Source organism: Gossypium raimondii, chromosome 12, assembly GCF_025698545.1.
Source record: "Gossypium raimondii isolate GPD5lz chromosome 12, ASM2569854v1, whole genome shotgun sequence".
In the NCBI taxonomy this organism is placed as follows: domain Eukaryota; kingdom Viridiplantae; phylum Streptophyta; class Magnoliopsida; order Malvales; family Malvaceae; genus Gossypium; species Gossypium raimondii.
This window is the reverse complement of record NC_068576.1, coordinates 14,334,520-14,346,661: the sequence shown is the minus strand read 5'-3', so window position 1 is coordinate 14,346,661 and position 12,142 is coordinate 14,334,520.

The following is a 12,142-nucleotide window of genomic DNA, read 5'->3' as shown; positions in this document are numbered from 1 at the left end:
GCCATTCAGATTAAAGAATGCAGGAGCAACATATCAGAGGGCCATGGTAGCCTTGTTTCATGACATGATGCACAAGGAGATTGAGGTTTATGTTGATGATATGATTGCCAAATCCAGAACAGAGGAGAAACATGTACAGGTCCTAAGAAAATTGTTCTTAAGAGTAAGAAAGTTTCAGCTCAAACTTAATCCAACAAAATGCACTTTTGGAGCCAGGTCAGGAAATTTGTTGGGTTTCGTAGTCAGCAAAAAAAGAATCGAGATTGACCCAAACAAATTCAAGGCAATACGAGATTTACCGCCACCACGTACTCAAAAAGAGGTTCGAGGTTTCTTAGGAAGACTGAATTATATTGCTCGGTTCATTTCACAATTGACCGACAAATGTGATCCCATATTTCGTCTTCTGAAAAAAACATAATCCTGGTGTTTGGAATGAAGAATGCCAGAAAGCCTTTGAAAAGATAAAGCAATACCTATCCAATACTCCAGTGCTGTCACCACCTAGCCCAGATAGACCCTTGATTTTGTATTTGATGGTGTTCGACAGTTCCATGGGATGTGTGCTGGGTCAGCATGATGAGACTGGAAAGAAAGAAAGGGCGATATACTATCTCAGTAATAAATTCACTGATTGTGAAATGAGATATTCACCTATTGAAAAATTATGTTGTGCCCTGATTTGGACGACGAAGAGATTAAGGCAATACTTGCTCTACCATACGACTTGGCTAATTTCAAAATTAGGCCCTTTAAAGTATATGATGGAGTAAACAGCGTTGAATGGGAGGATGGCTAGATGGCAAATCTTGCGCTCCGAGTTCGATATAGTATATGTAAGTTAGAAGGTCATCAAAGGGAGTACGATAGCAGATTTCTTGGCTAGGAGAGCCTTAGAAGACTACGAACCTCTAGGCTTTGATTTCCCGAATGAAGACTTGATGTGTGTGGCAAATGCTGAAGACGATCCTCAAGAAAATCATTCTTAGAGATTAAACTTTGATGGAGCCTCGAATGCGTTAGGCAATGGGATTGGGGCAATCCTGGTATCTCCAAATGGAGATTATCATCCTTTCACCAGTAAACTGGACTTTGATTGCACTAATAACATGGCTGAGTATGAAGCTTGCATAATGGGTATCCGAGCAGCCATAGAACAGAAAATTAAGACTCTAGAAGTATATGGAGACTCAGCATTGGTAATATACCAACTAAAGGGGAATGGGAAACGAGAGACCCCAAGTTGATCCGTTATCAGAAATTGGTTTTGGAATTGATTAAAGAGTTTGACAACATTACCTTTTGTTATCTCCCACGGGAAGAAAATCAGATGGCTGATGCTCTTGCTACTTTGCCTCCATGATTAAAATGAATAAATTAGAGGACATGAAGCCCATTCAAATAAGTATTTATGAGATCCCGGCCCACTGTTACAGTATTGAAGAAGTGGAGAATGATAATCGTCCCTGGTACCAAGATATATTGCTATATGTGAAGAATCGCGAATATCCTGATTAGGAAACAGAGAATGATAAGAGGACATTGAGGAGACTAGCTATTGACTATGTCTTAGATGGAGAGATCCTATACAAAAGGGGAAAGGATCGAGTATTGTTGAGGTGCGTGGACGCTGTAGAGGCTAGGGAAATTTTAGAAGAAGTCCATAAGGGTGTTTGTGGAACGCACGCTAATGGATTTACCATGGCTAGACAGATTATGAGATTCGGATATTACTGGTCCACTATAGAAAGAGATTGCATCAATCATGCCAAGAAATGTCATAAATGCCAAATTTATGGGGATAAAATGCACGCGCCTCCTTCTCCTCTTCATGTTTTGACTTTTCCGTGGCCTTTCTCCATGTGAGGTATGGACGTCATTGGACCAATATCACCGAAGGCTTTTAATGGATATCGTTTCATTTTTGTGGTTATTGACTACTTCACTAGCTATCGACTATGTCTTAGATGGAGATATTCTATACAAAAGGGGAAATGATCGAGTACTGTTGAGATGCGTGGATACTGTAGAGGCTAAGGAAATTTTAGAAGAAGTCCATGAGGGTATTTGTGGAACACACGCCAATGGATTCACCATGTCTAAACAGATCATGAGATTCAGATATTACTGGTCCACCATGGAAGGAGATTGCATCAATTATGCCAAGAAGTGCCATAAATGCCAAATTTATGTGGATAAAATGCACGCGCCTCCTTCACCTCTTCATGTTATGACTTCTCCATGGCCTTTCTCCATGTGGGGAATGGATGTCATTGGGCCAATATCGCCAAAGGTTTCTAATGGACATCGTTTCATTTTTGTAGTTATTGACTACTTCACTAAGTGGGTAGAAGCAGCCTCATACGCTAATGTCACGAAGTTAGCGGTCAGTAAGTTTTTGAAGAAAGATATCATATGTCGATATAGAATGCCCGAAAGAATCATATCTGACAATGCGCTGAATCTGAATAATAGCACAATAGCGGAAGTCTGCAACCAGTTCAAGATTAGACACCATAATTCATTACCATATCGTCCAAAAATGAATGGTGCAGTGGAGGCAGCCAACAAAAATATCAAGAAAGTTGTGGCAAAAATGGCTGAAACTTACAAAGATTGGCATAAGAAGTTACCATTTGCTCTTCTTGCTTACCGAACATCTATCAGGACTTCTACTAGGGCAACACCTTTTTTTTGGTTTACGGGATGGAGGCAGTTTTACCCATTGAAGTTGAAATCCCTTCTCTCCGGGTATTGGCTAAGTTAAAGTTGGATGAGGCTGAATGAATCCAATCTCGGTATGACCAGTTGAACTTGATAGAAGAAAAAAGACTAAAAGCTATTCGTCATGGTCAAATGTACCATAAACGAATGATGCGAGCTTATAACAAAAGGGTTCGTCCTAGAGAATTTCATGAGGGGGACTTGGTGTTGAAAAAGATCCTCCCTTTACAAAAGGATTTTAGAGGGAAATGGATGCCAAATTGGGAGGGACCTTATACTGTAAAAAAAACTTTCTCTGGAGGCGCTTTGATTTTGAGTGAAATGGATGGCAAAAATTTACCAAATCCTGTAAATTCAGATTCAATCAAGAAATATTTCACTTGAAAAGGAGAAATCAAAGTGAAAACCCGCAAAGGGCGTTTTGAATCAAAAAAAAAGGAGAGGCCAAGGTGAAAACCCGCAAAGGGCGCCTTGAGACCAAAGGGGATTTGAGTTGAAAACCTGAAAAGGGCGGCTCAAACATTGGTCAGATTGGGGCATGTAGTGATCTTGCTATACCTAAATCAATAGGAAAAGGATATGAGACGTCTTGGGGCTTCGACAAAGTAGTGTAGATCTCCTAAACACATGTTAAATTCAAAATGGTTCTTAGTTTGCATGGAGAAGTTCAAGCTGCGATATCCAAGGCACCTAGTCTTCATATTACTTGTATTGAATTCGTTTTTTCTTGCAATACTTCATTTTTTGCTGTTCTTGAATACTTTTTCTTTTCAAGACACTTGTTATCAATAAATTCTTTTTCTATTATTCGAGTTACGTCCTGAATTAATTCATCTCTTAGTCAGTATTTTTGATCTTTGTGCAAGCATGTTGCATTAGAATAATGATTAATGGACTAATAAACTTTCACAAAAGAAGTTTTGCATATTACTCTAGAAGTTTCTAAATATTACAGGAACCTGAAACAGGACTATTGTTTAGAACACACCAGGTTTAAAGGTTGGAAATCTAAGAAGGAAAAGTCTAAATTGGGACTATCCCTTCAGATTTTGTTGTCAAATTATTGATTGAACAAAATGACAAGATGTCATGTCGGTGATAAGGCTTCAATGAACAAGTAAGAAATGATCACCAAATAATAGGAAGAGGTTTCCTCGGAGAAGAAAATTCTTCATTTATGCATGAGCATTTGATATGACACCCTGGGAATGGTGTAAAAGACCAAAGAGCTTCATATTTTGTATCCTTGAATCGTGATAAGAGACGATTGAGAAAAAGTTAGATTCTTCTACCCTTGGGTCATAGCGGGAGAAAAATGATACAAATTTTGGCGTCCCAGTGGATTGAACTTTGAAGTTCACAGTGGGGGTCAATTTGATTAAATGTTTCTTTAGAGATGCCAGCCGAGCAAAAAGGCGTTGTAGCACGTCAGTGTTAAAGCCTTAATAAACGTCGAGCAATGACAACCTAAGCGGGATCATTCTCGAAAAAAAATTCTGCATTCATGCAAACACCATTCACACATACCTAATTAGGAGCATTTGATTCATTTTGATCATGCCATCCTAATCATTAGGCATAATTAGGTTCATTATACAGGTCTTGTTCCCCAGAGAACAGATCAGTGAAGATAGCAGATCTTGCCTTCCTGTACTGACAGCGAAGCAGATCGAAAAACCCAACCTTATCTCCCTGAACAACAATGGAATAAGTTGAAGATTGTGAGTCCTATTTCCCTGAGCAGCAGTGGAGTAGGTTGAAAATAGCAGATCTTGTCTTCCTGTACTGGCAGTGAAGCAGATCGAAGACATTAGTCTTATCGCCTTGACGTTGCAATGGAAAAGATTGAAGCCCCAATAATGAATCTTATTTTCCCGGTGTTGTAGCGGAGCAGATTGAAGCCACGACGGTAAATCTTATCTCTCTGGCGTTAAGGCTTGGATTAGCTGAAGTGGAGTGGACTGAAGCTGTGGGCAGCGAATCCTATCTCTTTGGCATTACGGTGGAGCAGATTAAAGCCGCAAAGGCGAATCTTAATCCCCTGGCGGTGTAATGGAATAGATGAAGCTACGACGGCGAATCGTGTTTTCCCAACATTGTAATTTAAAATATTGAAGCCGCAGCGGCGAATCTTACTTCCCTGGAAGTGCAATGGATCAGATTGAAGCTACGACGGTGAATCTTGTTTCCCCGACATTGCAGTTAAACAGATTGAAAATGGCAAATCTTATCTCCCTAAAGTTGCAGAGGAGCAGATTAAAGCCTATAATCCTATCTCCCTGAAGTTGCAGTGGAGCGGATTAAAATCACAGATTTTATCTCTCTGAAGTTGCAAAGGGCAGATCACATCTAGTCTTATCTCCCTGAAGTGGCAGTGGAGCAGACTAAGTAAGAAAATCTTATTCCCCTGAAATTGCAGTGGGGCAGACTGAATAAAAACATCTTATCTCCCTGAAGTTACAGCAGAGCAGACTCAAGTCTTATCCCCCTGAAATTGCACTAGGGCAGACTGAATAAACAAATCCTATCTCCCTAAAGTTGTAGTGGGGTGGATTAGAATGATGGATCTTATCTCTTTGAAATTACAGTAGAGCAGATCACATCAAATTCATCTTTAAGTTGCAGCAGATCAAGTTGAAGCTATAAATCCTACCTCCCTAGCATTGTAGTGGAGTAGATTGAAGCACTAGTTCCTATACCTCTGAAGATGCAATAGGAAGGAATGAAGATACTTGAAGAAGAAGAGTACCAAGGTCCAGTACGACCGGGCAAAATTGGGCATTTTTAAAGTCTTTGCTCCGTTCTCGTTACACGATAACAAGCAAAGTGGGGCAGCTGTAATGCCTAAATTTTACCCGGCCCTTAATAAATAAAAATAATAAAAGTACAGTTTTTTACAAAGCCAAAACAAAATATTTGGCCCAGAATACAAGGCCCAAAATACAAAACCAATGGCCCAAAACAGTGGCAGAAACCCTAGGGTTTTTATGGAGTTCATTAGTGCCGTAGTCACCTAGCCTGTTCGCGCCGCATTCAAGAGCCGAATCTTCACCTGCAAGAAATAAACAGAATTTGGCAAGTAAATCAATGATTTGCAAATCAAAGATATCAACAGATTTGCTTCTTTATATTTTATTTTATCATGGCTATAAAAAGCCATTGAATACATTGTAACAGGATCAGAAAATCAAATAAAAAGCTATTATTTTCACAGCAAACCGAGAGTTCAATACAGAGAGCAAATCGATCAAAAAGGTTGATATTTACAATTTTTATCTATTTATTTTCTATTGTTATATTTATTTTTTTATAAATGAATAATATAAAAGTAAAAAGGGAAAGAAAGAACCTTATCGCTTCTGAAACGACGACGAGGCGATTGAGGGAGCCACCCCCGAGGATCGGTGGCTGGAAACCGAAAGGTTTCTGGACTCCCTTGCGGTTTTTGATGGTTTTTTGGGACTTTTGAACCCGGATTAGAGTTTAGAGAGGTCGAGGGAGCCGAATAGGGAATTTTCCCCGGTGGCCGAAGATTTTTGTTTTTTTGAGAGGATTTTTGTTTTTTTTAAGGAATGAAAAAATGAATTTTTTTTAGTTATTTTTTGGCTTAAATAGCCTATTGAAAATGGCGTCGATTTAACATGGATCAACCCGACACCAACCCGACCTGGCCTATGATCCGCGTGTTTTTAAGCGGAGGGGTAAATTACGCTTTTAGCCCCTCCGCCTTTTTAATATTTTTACAATTAGGTTTTTTTATATTTTTTTTTAAATTCCCCCTTTAATTTATTTTCAATTTCTATTTGGCCCTACTTGAACGACGCTGTTTTAGAGGAGAAGGAAAGATTTCCCTTCCAGTCCCTCTCTATTGTTTGCGCGTTCAATTTAGTGCTTTTATCTTTACTTATTTGCAGATTTGCCCTAGATATTTTATCCGCAGTTCGATTTAGTCCTTTTTTATTTTTTTATTTTAAAATTAATTAAATAATGTAATTATTATTATTTTATATATGTAATTATTTTTAAAATTTATATATATGTATATTTATTGTTTTCTTATGTACATATTTTTTTCACTAATATTTTTCTCATATTCATATATATACACATATTTATTTTTATTTAATTAATTTTGATAATGTAGATATTATTTAATCATCTTATACGTACATGTATACATATTTATTTTTCCTAATGAATATTCTATTATATATATACGTATATATCTATATTTTTATTTATTTTCGAAATGTTTAACTACCTACTTATATTTTTAACATATATTTTATAATTTATGTATATGTGTATATATTTATATTTTTTCTTTGCTTTCATAAATGCATTATGTATTTTATATATATAAGTTTTATAACCCAAAATTTTATGTGTAAGTTATGTTTACGTCTTTTATTCTTCATAATTTCAATGTATATATTTTGTACCCTTTTTATATTTTTGTTTATTTCCTTCATTTGTTTATTGATTTATGTTTTCATTTATATTTTGTTCATTTATTTGATACTTTGCATGTCGTTGGTTATTTTCTTTATGTACATTAATTTCTTTTATTTATTTTTATATTATTTCCATGCCATTGTTGTATTTATTATTGTATTTTACATTTAATAAAACATTATATCGCTTTTTACTCAAACTCACAAAAAATGGAAAATTTCAAAAACAAAGGCAATGCTCGTATTTAGAATCTTCGAAAAGATTGAGCCCTAACGTATTGGGTTCTAATTTTGTTCGTTGAAACTAATTATCGAGAATGTTTTTTAATCAAACAAACAACTTGTTGTGGGGAATTCAATATGTTGTGTCCTAATGCATTGGATGTGACGTGTTGATTTCTCAAGATAAAGACTTTTTTTAAAATTAATAAAAGAACTATTCAATGTTTGGGATGTTGAGAAATTGTGCCCTAATGTATTGGGCTGCGATTTCGTCATAAATCTTAAACAATTGAATATTCTTTTAAATTTTATCACACAAGTCTTTTGGATAAACTCATCTTGAAGAGATAAAATGTCGTTCCCTAACGCATTGGGTGTGACATTTTCTATTTCAAAATGAGAGAGTCTTAATAAATAATTTAATTTAATTAAGGATCGTATTTTTAACTCTCGATGTTAAGACATTAATTAATCAATTTGGTACCAATGTTCGGGCCTTACGAGGGTGCTAATCCTTCCTCGAACGTAACTGACTCCCGAACCCGTTTTTCTAAAAACTCGTAGACCAAAGTCGTTTTAGGTGATCCAATCACACCTTAATAGAAGATTGATGGCGACTCCAAATTTTCATTGATAACTAATTTTTGTTTTTTTCCCAAAAATAAAAATAGTGTCGACAATATGTTTAATAAATTATTTTTTAAATTATTTTAAATGTGTTTTAATGACCATAATAAATTTTCACATCATTTAATTTTTTTAAAAGAATTAAATTTATCACTTAATATTTTCAATATTAAGTTAATTTTATTTTTTAAAACTAAATTTAAAATATATTAACTTTATTTTAAAAAAAGATAAATAAGAGAAAAACAAATATTCTCAAAATGTAAGAAGTGGAGATAACTTATGTTATTAATACAAGATGAAAGGTTATTGGTTGTGTATCTATCATACATTTAAACATTAGATATGAATTGCATCCTTTTGTGCATTGTGACACTAATTACTTAATTATTGGATTTCTTACTAGTAATAATGCTTCTCACCATTAGAAATAGAGATATAGAGATAAATAATAGAACAACAATAGTTCTTAATATAACCCTTCAAATAAGAGAGAAAATTTATAAAAAGTCGTTTGTTATGTACCTATCGTACACTTGAAAAAAATTATTCAATCAATATTTCTTAAAGGAAAGGAAACATATATCATGTAGACAATACAACAATTCATATTACCCATAGAGATAAGAAGCATTTTCTTGTTTGGTAATGAATGAACCAATCATTGGTGGTACAAAATTATTTAAGGCTCTAGAAGAGCTAATATATTGTTACCCTATGTTCAATGTGGTAATGGAACATGTTAACCTTTCATAGTACAAAATTAATTCAACGCTCTAAAAGAGCTAATACATTGTTATCTAAAGAAGGAAAATGATAATTAATGCATTATATTCTATCCAGTCTCAAAGAAATTATTATCTTTACAAAAGATATGCATTATAACGATTATCATATTGAGACTATGGATGAGGAAACAATGAATTTCTAAATGCTAAAAATACTATATTTGGTAAGAATTTTATATCAAAAAATTACCATCTTTGCCTCTAGTTTGTACAATGCATATATTAGTATGGTTAAATCATATGTGATGGTAACTTGAAAGTGTACATTAGTATTGTTGAATCACGCGAATAGTAAACTAGAAGTTTACTAGTCCAAATATACTAATTAGTTCGCATGATCTGTTAGACCTTCCTGATCAACAATGATGCGACAAGATGAGAATTTACGTAGATATTTACTAAAGAACCTGAAGATTGTTAATTTATTAAGTGTTGCTTATTCTCAAAGAAGATTTACTAAAGTTGAGATTGAATCTATTGTATTTTTTAAAGAAGTATGAGCTCTTTATCCAAAAAGTGGATGTTTTGATATTATTTTAGTAGATGCATCTACAAGATAATCACATGTGAGTTATTAAATTGCAACCTATAGTTTGTAAGATGACTTATTTGATGAATTGTTTAAAAACAAAACTTTCAGATTATGCAATCAAGACAATTCTTGCTAATGTTTGTGAGGTTATTTCTTAGGCTTTAAATGATTATTGTATGCTAGATTATCAGTGCGAATAACTATTGCAAAGCCTATTGCCTATACATGTAAAATGGTTTAACATAATTAATGATTAAATACTTCCAGTTAGTAGCTAAACCATTACTTTTGAGAACATTTTTTTGTACACAAGGATATTATAGTTTACATGAATTGACACTTTTATGCATTATGGCTATAAGTTGTGATAAATACTCCCATTACAATTGACTATTTGTCATGAGCAAAATATAACCCATTTTAGAATTTATAAATGTGTGATATATGTTCAAGTTGTTCCACCACAATGTACAAAATGAGTATTCAAAGAAAGTTGAGAATATATATTAATTATAAGTCTCATTGTATTATTAGATGTTTTAAATGAATTGAAGATTCGATTATGACATGATTTGTGGTTACTAATTTGATTTGATAGTTTTCCCAACATTATGGGGAGAGAAATAATAGTTGGAAGAAATAATTACTTGGAATGAATTATCATTATCTAGATATTTGTAGAAAATAATTTGAACCAAAAGTTCAAAAATGATAATTCACTTTATTACAAGTTAACTACCAGATGTATTTACTGACATGATGAAAATAACCAAGTGTTATATTCAAACTAATGTTTTGATTTGAATCGAAGTCCCGATAGGGCAATATGTTAGAATGAATGAAAGTAATACATGCCTGAAGCATGGTAGATTAACTGGCTCCAAAGATGAAAATTCTCGTAAAAGAAAATAATGAATCAAGATGGTCATATATTAGAGGTGGATGCTCTTGTAGAGACCCAAAGACATAAATAATGATTAAAACTCCAGAAGAGATTCAAGTACCTGAATATGAAAATGGTGAAAATAAAGAGATCTCGATCATTTATGTCAATATGAGAAAATATGTAATTGTGAATATAAAAGTTGTCGACAACGATTTTGCATGCAATAATATTATTGAGATAATGAAACGAAAGGAAGATTTTGAATAAATTTGTCAAGAAATATAGATAGGGAATATATTGGACAAAATGGAAAGACGCAATCCAAAAAGAATTAAATTCGTGAAGTTTCTAGACCAGTAGTCGAAATGTTTAAAGATATAAAGCCAATGGGGTACAAATGAGTAGTTTTGTGAAAATGAAATAAGAAAAATGAAGTTTTTCGCTAAGTCATGACATTGATTATGAAAAATATAATATTCTTTTGTGGTGGATGCTATAATCTTTAGATATATTATTAGTGTGGCGGTTCATGAAAGATTTGACATGCATCTTATGATTGTTGTTACAATCTTTATATGAATCACTATATAGTGGAAGTTTATTTATAAACTTCTTGAAGGATTTAGAATGTTGAAAGCATATAGAAATTTTTGAGGAATTGTTCAATATGTTTACTTAAATATTTATATGAATTGAAAAGATTGAATATATGTGGTAAATTGAACTTAGTGGATAGTAGTTAAAAGAAGACTATAAAATGATCCAAAATACCTATTTTTAGTTTTATATGAAGAGATCAAAATATATTTTCCTAATATTTTCCTCACTTATAACTTTCAAAAGAATGATTATATAAATGCTTAGTAAATATGTTCAAGTGATCATTTGAAAAGCTAGCATTCAAGATTGAATATGTAGAATTTGATATATTATGTGATATTGTCATGAGGGGGAGTAAACAGGCATTGTACTCTTTTTCACTTAACCGAACTTTTGTCTCATTGGATTTTCCTGATAAGTTTTTTAATAAGGTAACATGTTATGCGTATTATAAATATAAGTATTTTTTTTCACTAATTTTTTTCCATGGAGTTTTTATCTCGATAAAGTTTTAACAATGTATATTATTTACCAATGGACATCGAATGGAAAGTGTTATAAATATTTTATTATTAAGTGAATGTCCATCAAGATTAAGATAATTCCGATGTACTTTAGAATTTTAATATTCATTAGAAGTGAATTTTATATCATGTATACTTCTTATTAGATGTGATCATGGGCCGGGTCGGGTCCAAGCAAAAAGTTAGGCCCGTTTGCTAGGACCAGGCCAGCCTAGCTCGAAAAATGGGCCTAAAAATTACCCAAGCCCGGCCCAAATAAAAATGTTAAAACCTGGGTCCGCCTATGTTAAATTTTTTTATATTATATTAGTTTTTACATAATTTTTAAATATATATAATACATAAAAAATACTAAAAACATTAAAATAAATATTTCCAAACAAATTGAAAATAAATTTTAAAAAATATGTATACTTAAATAATACTAAGATAGATACAACTTAACAAGAAAATGTCTCTAAAGTAATAACAAAATTAACAATAAAATAAGTGTTATACAATATCCAAACAATAACAACAAAATAGTAGCAACATAATAGTGAAATTGTAGCAAATAGGGAGAAAATAACAAGAAAATATCATTAAAATAACAAAAAATAACATATTTTTTTGTCATTTAGTGAATTCGGGTTGGGCTCGGGCCAAAATGTCTTACCCAAGGCTCGACCCATTTTTAAAACGGACCTTATTTTTTACCCAAACCCATTTTTCGGGCCTATATTTTTTTCCAGACCCTCCCACTTTTCGACCGGGCCGAGTGGCCTAGCCCATGAGCAGGTCTACTT